Here is an 11,283-nt window from a genome sequence, read left to right as displayed (position 1 = left end):
AAATTTCCTACGTGTAAAATCCTATGTTTTTGACTCATTACGGATGGTCTTTCAAATGAGAACCTTTTTATGCATATGACAATAATGTTAATCAAAATTACGCACATGAAATACTTAGAACTTTTCGAGTCTCATCCACTAATTCTAAATCATTGCCGAAACAAATTCAGGAATTAAAATAGAAATCCTCCCCAGCGGAGTCGCCAAAAACTGTAGGGAATAATTTCAAGCCTTAAAAATCCCACTAGCTTGAACCCCACTGTGATCATACACTAAAGTACGGTGGCGTCCAAAAGGGAAGAAGATAGAGCAAAAGAGTCGCCAACAAGTTTTTAAGGAACTTATAAACCGTTCACGAGGTGAAGGTTACACCCCTTAACGATCCAAGAGATCGCCAACTCCATAAGGTCATGAACCAAATAAGGGTTCGGGGATGATGGTACAAATCCAACCTAAAAGAGATTGAACCTGCCCTAATAATAGGCCTCTACTTTATTCTGCTCGTATTCATGTGCGCTTTCTGACTAACATGCAATCAATAGATTAACCCTAAACCTGTTTAATCTATGTTGGTTGAATTTAATGCACAAATAAACTATTATTGGCGATCACTTGAATTATAATCACAATTAACCCTAAACAAGATTATTAATTATCTTATTAAGCGTGATTACAAGTATCAATTCCCTTTAAACATGCAATAAAGGTGATCAAGCAATAACAATATAAAATAATATGTATCAAGCAACATAATAAATAATCAACATCATTAATAATAATAATATCAATCATAATCATAATCATGTTAAAGCATAGCAAGATCCTAGGCATGATACTAACAAGATTAATAACAAACCCTAGCATGTCACTAAGCAATAAAAATCAAATCTTTAGCCCTAACATGATACTAACAATCATAAATATTAGGAAGAGAATAAAAGGCACCATAGCAATCATATTTGATATTAAAATTAACCTAGACATGATACTAGGAATATCATAATAACAATATAAACATGATTTCTACATCATAATATCAATTAATCAATTAAAACACTTACTTTGATGCCTCGTACCTCTTTCTAATAACAAAATACACACGTTAGTAACTTCAAGGAAAATAAATTATCAAAACAATTAAATTAAATAATTGAAAGAGAGATTTGGGACCAAACCCTCAGAAATTAAAACCTTTCACGTCTAGGGCGAAGGCAACTTCGAATATGGCTAGGTGTTTCTAGATCTTGTGAATGCGGAATTTTGTATGTGAAAACAAAGTTTAGAAAAGAGAGAGAATAATCAAGAAAATCTTGATGAGAGTTGATGATTGAAAAGGGGGAGATATGACCTCTATTTATAGGAAAAAAGAGGGTCGAAGAATTAAGAAAAGAATCCAAATTCGAATCGAAATAGAACTCGTAGACAACAGTTTTTGCGGATTTTGTTTTTATCATATCTTTTGATCCAGGAATTGGAATAAGATGAATAAGATGTCGTTGGAAAGATCTTGAAGTCTACTTTCTAACCCAATTATAATCAGATTAAAATATGGTGTAGAATAAAAGATATGAACGAAATAGTGAGACGGTGTCAGTTTTGGATAGAGTTTGATATCTTATTCATATCTTTTCCGTTATAGCTCGGAATTATTATTATAATATATCATTGGAAAGATAATTTCAAGATCTATCCAACCATATAAAATTTGGATAAAAAATATGAGGCACGAAAATAATATCTGACTGTCTTTGAACATGTTTAAATCCGAATAGAATTAGGACTTTAAAAAGGGAAAGTTTTATAAAAAAGGAAAGTTTATATTTAAATCAAGTTCCTTAATCTTATCTTTTCAAAAAAGGATAATTAAGATATTTTAGAAACTTATAGAAGATTCTAATCAATCCTAATTAGTTTAGGAATAGGATTAAACCTTTGGACCCTCCTCATGATCATTGGGTCGTAGGCAAAATCCGGTTTGGGCCCAGTTTAGTATTTTGGCCATAACTTCCTCATTATCCATCGGAATTGGGCTTATAATATATCGTTGGAAAGGTCTTTGCAAGCCCCATCCAACTACACCATTATTGGACCCTTATAATGGACCAAACTAAACTGGAATAGACGTTTTCATAAAATAGAGTTGGTTTTCGAAAACAGAAAGAAAGAATTTTAACAAAAACTAACCGCAACACTAGACTTTTCCACACTTTCACCTCATTCGATTATGGTTCGACGTGAAAGGTATTCATCACTGGGTTTGGTTTTGGGGAGACACAAATGAATGTCTACAGAAGCCCCCACTTTGACTGAGTTTGGAGAAACGCAAGTTTCGAAAACGAAAGTCAAAGTATCGATAGGGACGGAGAATGATTCAGAACGTTCTGCGATCCTAAATCACTCTTGTAACGCCGATACCTGCAAAACTAGCATTAGTTAAACAGATAGAAGAGTTAAGAAACGCGTATCTTGCACCGTCGAGCACACGTCTTTGAAAGTAACCGATTTGCTGCTGCTGTTGTTTTGATGACCTTCTGCAAGCTAGAGAATGCCATCCCGCTTGAAAACCGCTACACCTGTAACTGCTTCCAAATTAGAAGATTGCTTCGCCTGAAACGATCCTCCTCCGCTATGATAATATTCCACATCCAAGGGAATATCATCAAAGATTATTTCTCTTGAAACAATCTCCATCAGTTTGTGACAACTCTCCACAATCTAGGGAACGCCACCTTGCTGTTTCGATGTTCACTCGTCTCTGAACAAAGAGCTTCTTTTTTATATGACTCTAATTTCCGCTGTGATAGTCTTCGAAAAGATCACTGCTTCTTAATGTTTGTTATGCTAGTACGTCGGTACTTTGCTGCTTGTGAACCAGTATGTCGGTGCTTTTGCTGTGATGACAATCCTCTTTTCTTTGGGAATAGTTGCCAACACAACTCTTGTATGATGTATGACAATCCGATTTAGGGAAAGTTGTCAATGCCACGTAACAATCCATCCTTGGAAATTTTGCCACGATGAAGCGACAATCCGTATCTCAGAAAATTTGCCAAAATCCAATTTTTGGAAAAATTGCCAATGCTTCGTAACAATCTTTCATAAGAACTTTGCTACGATCGAAAATCCACATCTTGGAATATAACTCTTGAAAGCAATCCACCTTGGAAATTTGCCAACGCTATGCGACAATCCTTTTGGGGAAATATTGCCACTATTGACAATCCGCATCTTAGAACATTTGCAAAAAAAGAGTCGACCGACAATCCACTTCGGGAAAAGTTGCCACTTACTGAAATGAATGACAATCCACGTTGAGGAACTTTTGTCGAAATTTATGATGAGTAGAGACCTACAACAATCCTTTGGGAAATTTTTCCGTAGGGAACTGGGTGCATGACAATCCAATCTCGGAAAACTTGCCAGCGATGACAATCCAATATTGGAAAAATTGTCGTTGAAGAAGATGCACGACAATCCATTTTTGGAAATATTGTCAGTTGGGGATGACAATCCAATTTTTGGAAAACTTTGTCGTTTAAGTGCTTGCTTTTGAACCGATGCTTTGGTGTTTGTAATGAGCCAATACTTAGGCGCTTAAGCTAAGTGAGACGATCTTTCGTCAGGTCAATCACTTACTACGATTGTAATCGAGCCGACTACTAATCATGTCAAATTGCTTATAGGGGCTAACTGGCGTACCAAGGAACCCGAAATTGATGTATGAGGTCGAAATCACCTTTCTGGGAGGTTTCGAGCTCTGTCGTTGCTGAGATATCTCTGACGCCAAGAATTGGAGTAGGGTCTTCTCTATTCTGCTGCACCTGTATTTATTTTTTACTATATAACTTTGCCAATCTTTTTAATCATCTTAGGGTTGACCTAAGGTTTAGCATTGCTTGACTCATTGACTTAACATGACTCAAGGCATAAACTGGATTCGATATGTTTGACTAACTCGAGGTTGACTCGACTCGAAGTGTAATGACACATGTGTTAGACTCAAACCAAAGTGATATGACACGACATGACTCAATGTGTACATGACTCGTGTGTGCATTGTAATGTGATCGTACGACTCGAAAAAAGCAAAAAAGCAAAAATTTTCCGTCATTTGAAGATGCATGTTGAATGAGCTTAGTCAAATGTTGTTTGATACTATCTCTCAAGGTTCAAGGATTAATTCATCCTAGGCTATCTCAACTGTTGACTCCATGATGAAAGCATTTGGGTAACTTAGGCACGGAGGCTAAGCACTTCATACTTCGTGATGCAATGACAATTATGAGTGATGAGCGATAAGGCATGCTTCAATGTTGTATTAAGATTTCATGACAAAGGGTTCCTAAGGGAAAGACTATTTGGTCATGTATCTGTGCGGTGTGTGAAAGTGACACTAAAGCTAGGCCGCAAAAGCTAAGTGTGTGGAAAAATATATTGAAAAGAGTCAAATGGTGGTGACTCTTAGGCTAGGTAAGCTAATAATGTAGGGATCAAGCCCCCAAGTCTAGCTCTAAGTGAAAAGGGATGAGCATTGGAGATCCCTTGATATGATCATGGTGTAAGTGTGTGAATGTGAATATGAATGCATGTTTATTACGGCCGCACCTCGATGTGAGGTTGCCTACATATCCGTTAGGAATCAGGCCGAACGTAGCTCTAGCCAAACCTCGCACAAGTGTGTATACCTCAAAAAGGTCTTTTTAAGGGTTGTAACGATATATTGTCGTCAGATTCTTGGTCGTTGAGGAGTTGACCGCCTACAACATCATCCTTGGCAGACCAACCCTCAACGTAGCCAAGGCAGTAATCATCCCGTCCCTCATGCTCATCAAGTATGAGAGGGATGACGGCACTGTTGGTTCCTTGAATGGGGATCAGAAGACGGCCCAAGAATGCTATCTCTCAGCCGTCCGAGATACAGTGGCCCCAGGCGGTCAGGAACCAATAGACCTTGACAATGTCAAGGACGCCGACCCAACTCCTGCCCTACCAGCAGCCGGAAAGAAAAGGAAGGCACGTCTGCTAGTGGAGGTGAAGAATGAGAAAAAATAGCAATCACTGACCGGTGAACGGTCAGATGAGCTCCGTCCCCAACCGGCTGGCGAAAGCATTGATCTCGTTCTGGATGACAGCCGTCCAGAACGTACTGTTAAGGTTGGGACGATTGCTCATGCTACCTTGGGTGCAAGCTTGCACCTTCTGCTGAAGGAATTCAAAGACATTTTTGCCTTTGAAGTGGAAGAGATGCCAGGCGTCAGCCCGGATCTTGCTGTCCACAAACTCGCCGTGGACCTCAAAAAGAAGCCCATCCGGCAAAAGAAAAGAAACCACGGCGAGGAAAGAAGTCAGGCGGCAGCTGCCGAAGTCAAAAAGCTGCTAGACGCCAGGTTCATTCGGCCTTGTAATTTCCCCGACTGGGTGGCCAATGTGGTCCTTGTTAAGAAACCGAATGGGACCTGGCGCATGTGTGTTGATTACACAGATCTCAACAAGGCGTGTCCAAAGGACAGTTACCCGCTTCCAAAGATCGACAGTCTGGTCGACTCTACAGCTGGTCACGCCTTGATGAGTTTTATGGATGCCTACTCTGGCTTCCATCAGATACCCCTGTGGAAGAAAGATCAAGAGAAGACGGCCTTAGTCATTGATCAGGGGCTATTCTGTTATACTGTGATGTCGTTTGGCTTGAAAAATGCACCTGCCACTTTCTAACGGATGATTAATACGGTCTTCATTAATCAGGTTGGGAGGAACGTGGAGGCGTACATTGATGACATGATAGTCAAATCCAAGCAGCAGGCGGATCACCTTGCTGATCTCCGAGAAACCTTCACCGCACTCAGGCGGCATAAGGTTATGTTAAATCCTAAGAAATGCGTCTTTGGTGTTGAGTTTGGGAAGTTTCTCGGATTCCTGATTGATCAAGGGGGGATAGAGGCTAACCCCGAAAAGATACAGGCGGTGATTGACATGAAGTCACCCCGTTCTGTCAAGGAAGTTCAGAGGCTCACCGGTTGTCTGGCCGCCTTGGGGAGGTTCCTCAGCCGGTCAGGTGACAAATGCCTCTACTTCTTCCAAGCAATCAGGAAGAAGACCAGATTTGAATGGGGGGATGATGCTGAGGCGGCGTTCCAAAGGTTGAAAGAGCATTTACATTATCTGCCTAGGTTGGTCAGTCCTTTGCCTAGGGAGACGTTGTACATGTATTTAGCCGTCTCAGACCATACCCTCAGTGCCGTTCTCCTTGCTGAGCGAGACAGCGTGCAGCTCCCGGTTTACTTCATTAGCCATGTTCTTAAAAATGCTGAACTCCGGTACCTCATGGTTGAAAATTTTGGCCTTTCTTTGTATATGGAATTCAAAAAATTGAAGCCTTACTTTTTGGCACATCCGATGGTGATCTACACGGACCAGCCACTCAAGAGGTCAATGTCTACCTTGGACTCATCCGGGAGAATGTTGAAATGGGCTATTGAAATGCAGAGCCTTGAAATCACTTACGAACCAAGAAAGGCAGTGAAAGGTCAGGCGTTTGCCGACTTCATTGTTGAAATGACTCGTCCGGTGGCTCCGGATAATCTTGATCAGGTTTGGAAAGTGTACGTAGACGGGAGCTCTACAAAGAATGGCTGTGGTGCAGGCGTAATTTATGAGTCTCCTGAAGGAGACAAATTTGAATATGCACTACGCTTTAAGTTTCAGGCCTCTAACAATGAGGCGGAATATGAAGCCCTGCTAGCCGGCATACGCATGTGTAAGGCGGCAAAGGCCATGAAAATTGACGCCTACTCTGATTCTCAATTGGTTGTTAGCCAATATGAGGGAAGTTATGAGGCTACCCATCCGGCTATGATCAAATATCTTCAAGCAGTCAAAGAAGAGGCCGGGGCACTTGAGGAATTCCGACTGAATCAAGTGCCTAGGTCTGAAAACAACCAGGCGGATGCATTGTCAAAACTGGCACCTTTCACCTGCCACGATACGCCTCGGTCTGCCTTTTGGGAAGTTCTGGAAAAGAGAAGCATCTATGAAGATCCCATTGGAGTTCTGGACCGAAGCTCTACCTGGATGGATGGCATCCGGGATTATCTTTCAGACGGCACCCTTCCTGATTCGCCACAGGAAGCAGCCGTCCTGAAGAAGCGAGCTGCAAGCTTCGAGTTGAGAAATGGAGAACTCTTCAAGGCGGGGTTTCTTAAACCCCTGTTGAAGTGTGTCACCCCAGAAAAGGGGAGGGAAGTTCTCGAAGACTTGCACTCGGAATTCTGCGCCTCTCACATAGGCGGCAGGTCCCTAGCCGTCAGAGCCAGACGACATTATTTTTGGCCCACTCTTGAGGAAGACGCCATGGAGTTAGTTAAGAAATGTGACAAGTGCCAAAAGTTTGGCAAACTTATTCATCGTCCGGCTACTGATCTGACGGCCATCCACAGCCCAATCCCGTTTGCAAAATGGGGCATGGACATTCTAGGCCCTTACACGCCTGCTCCAGGCGGAAAGCGCTACATCTTGGTGGCTGTGGATTATTCACCAAGTGGGTTGAGGCTGAGGCGGTTAAAAACATCAAGACCTCAGACGTAATTTATTTCATCTGGAAGAATATTATCACCCGGTACGGGGTACCTATGTCTATGGTGTTTGATAATGGTCCTCAGTTTGAGACGCCTCAGCTAAAAACTTGGTTGGGAGATCAGGGGATCTCAAGCTGTTTTGCATCTGTTGGCCGGCCCCAAGCAAACGGCCAAGTTGAAGCCTTCAACAAACTCATCTCAAACGGAATTAAGAAGGAAATAGAAAGAGCCGGTGGCTTGTGGGCAGAAGAGTTAATCCATGTTCTATGGCCCATCCGGACAACAGAAAAAGGGGCAACCGGTGAAACCCCATTTCTCATGGTTTACGGTGCTGAAGCCGTCTTGCCCATCGAACGTTACGAGCCGACTCTCAGAGTCATGTTGTATGATGAAGAGGAAAACTGGGAAGCAATGCGCCTAGCATTGGACTCACTCCAAGAACGCAGGGGCAATGCCGCCTTGCGTCATGAGATTTACCGTCTGAGAATGACTAGAGCCTACAACAAAAAAGTACATAAGTGTCCTTTGAAAGTTGACGACTTAGTGTTACGAAAAAAGGAGGCAACCGGTAGGGCCAATGAGCTGGGAAGGCTAACACCAAATTGGGAAGGCCCCTACCGGATCTATGAAGAAGTAAGGGACGGCACCTACCGTCTGGAAACCCCAGACGGCAGGCGCCTGCCTAGAACTTGGAATGTAGACAATCTGAAAAAGTACTACTTCTGAGAATGTAAATTTTTGTAAACAAATGAAGTAATCAATGAAATCAGACTTTGTTTGCAAATTGTGTTCTCCATCCGGGTAATACCCAGGCGGGTTCTCCTTTACCCAACTAGGTTTGATACTTAGTAAAGGTTACATTTGTTGGACCGCCTGGGTAATACTCGGATCCCTTGTTTATTTAGGTTTGATACTTTGTTTATTCAACCGCCTGATTATCCGCCTGGGTAATACCCAGACTGACCCGTTTGTCAAAAAACTAAGTTCGATACTTAGTGTAAATTCAATACTGACTAGAAACTAAGCACAAAAACGTTTTGGTGACTACACAACCGGTCTCAAACAAGACCAGAGGCTAAAATGGTCGGACGGTTGCTCATTTTATAAAATCGCCTGGGACAAAGGCGTCCGGCGACACCCCTCCGGGTGCAATCGTCGCAGAGAACAGACTATTTGTCGGTTCTACGTATCTATGCAGACGACAAAAATTGAACGACCAAATTGGTCAACTCATAGCCGTCTGACCAAAATAACCAGCGAAGAACGAATAAGTTCCCAGAACCGTATGCCCATAGGCATCAGTCGGTCACCGGCTGAAGTTCTCACTTAGGTTATTTATTCCAAAAATTGCACCTCTCACCCCAATTGGGGCAAAAGAGTTCAATGGCTATGAAATCTCTACCAAAACGGACATACACCGTCTGTGTAGTGACCGAAACGCCTGTTGGTGTACGGCTGTGCACTTAGTTTGGGGCAATCACTACTGTGATTGATTGACTTACAAACATATCATGCTCTTTGCAGCATCAGACGTTTTCAAGTCAATCAACCAACTCCACTTGAAACCAATCACACAACCGTCCAGGGGCAAGGACAGCCAGACTATTGACTAGATAGGCAAGAAATCGCCGCATGCTTTTGATAAGATGGGCAAAAATTAAAATTTGCAAAAAAATAAAAATTCAAATGTAAAATGATCAAAACCGACTCAGTCGGTGCATTTCATTAAAGTCCATCCAACCAAACGGTTGTAATGGATCAAATTTTAACCGAACCCCATCCGGGAGAAAAAATTGTTAATTAACCCGGCTCCACAGCCGGTAAATACACAGATACTCGGCACGCAGGACGGAAAAGGCAAGTTTTGGCATACAGCCGTTGAATAAAAAGAATTAAAAAAGCAAAGATTGACATACTGCCGCTGAGGGGTCACTTCTGGTCTACAGACGAAGCCTCCTGGTCCTCCCCCTTCTCCTCATCATCTGAGGGAATTTCCTGCGCTTCACCAGGACCAGGAAGCTCAGGCACGGACGGCTCATTGGAGTTGACCCAAGCTTCAAAGGAGGCAGGCTCTGGCTCGCCTTGCTCTCTCAAGTACACCACGTACTCGGCATAGCTGTGCGCCATTGCCCAGATGCTATAATCCGCGTCTGGGTACAAGGCAGCCCAAGAAATCTTAATACGGGCGTCGTTGTCAGCATCACTCTCAGCAACAAGGCGGTTTTGCTCCGCCTCCAAGGTTGCTGCAAAGTTTTTCTGAGCTTGAGCAGCATCCTTCTCCGGCCTCTCAACCTTGGTCTTCAGTTTGCCAAGGTCCGCTTGGGCCTTCTTGAGCGCCTCATCAGCCTTTTTGGCGCTCTTGTCTGCCTTCCTATGGGCCTATCCTCCGCCCCTTTCTTGGCCGTCTCAGCATCCGTTGCCCGCTGGTTGGCCGCCTTCAGATCTAGCTCCAACTGCTGGATTTTAGACGCCTGTGTCATAATTATTGCTTTAGTTTCAAGTTCATTTACGATAGTCGAGTGTAAAGCAATATTATCAACGTCTATGGCGGACTTCTTGGCCCTTTTTACCTCTTCCTGTTTTTGGGAATAAGGACGTTTGAGCTCGTCCACCCGCAGCATAGCCTGCAAAGAGTCAGGCGGTATCAGTATCTCAGGCGGGATAAAATACTAAAAAAAAATACGATCGAATTAACAAGTTTCTTACCTCAGCCAGAAGGGATAGAATGCGTTCAAGATTGAACGACTCTATCCCAGGGATATTGTCCTTATCCCTCTTCCGGACGGCTTCCAGCATGGCTTTGGCATGCTTCTGGACGTCTGGCCAGCGGGGAGAATGATCTGCACCACAATCAATACTTGATGAGTGCGAAACTAAGGCAGCACCTATTTGTTGTCGACCGTCTGAGGATGACGTCTGTTGGGAGTGGGATTTCACCCGTAAAGGCCACCCCAGCTCAAGCGGGGATTCAAAAGGGTTCTTACCTTTAGAGCCGGCCAAGCAGGAACCGCTTGCAGGCGTGGTGAACCCCGCGGCTGCTGATAAGGGGTTGACAAGATCAAGGCACATGCTGCCGCCTACCTTCTCGAGTCGCCACGATACCCGTATCGTCTTAGCCCCGGCTGAGGCGCCAGGAGTTGACGCCGAGGCGGACTTCTTTATTTTGTTGAGAACGGTTGGGGCCTCCTCCCTAGCCCGTTTGAGATTCTTTTCAAACGATTTCCCAACTTCTCCTCCCTGCGAAAAATAAACAAGTCAAAGTTAGCATCCGGAAAAGATAGTTTTTAAAATCAACTTAAGAAAGGGTCAGGCGCGCAATACCTTGGCCCTGAGCTCGGCCGCAGCTTTCTCCGCAAGATCTTTGCGGATGGTCGTAGAAGACCGCTTGGGAGTTTTCTCCGACTGCAACATGTTTAATGCTTAATCTGCAAAAAGAAAGAAATTGGTCAATATCATAAATCAATACCGATAGAAAAATACTACAGCCGGTATGAACTCAGGCGCATACGTTTGGTAAACATGTGCCCTAGCCCGCAGGCGGCTAGGAAACATTCATCCCTGAACCAGGCGCTCTTGGGGATCCAATTCTTATTGTTTCCCCGGTTGACAAAGTTGCGTCTGTGAGGCCGAAAAAGTCTGCCTCAATTATTTTGTCAAAGTCTTCCTCTGGGATCCGGGGAAGAGCACACTTCCTGCCCAACAAGTCATGCTT

Source organism: Chenopodium quinoa, unplaced genomic scaffold (assembly GCF_001683475.1).
Source record: "Chenopodium quinoa cultivar QQ74 unplaced genomic scaffold, ASM168347v1, whole genome shotgun sequence".
NCBI classification, from domain to species: Eukaryota; Viridiplantae; Streptophyta; class Magnoliopsida; order Caryophyllales; family Amaranthaceae; genus Chenopodium; species Chenopodium quinoa.
The sequence above is the reverse complement of the archived record's forward strand: the minus strand, read 5'-3'. Positions refer to the sequence as shown.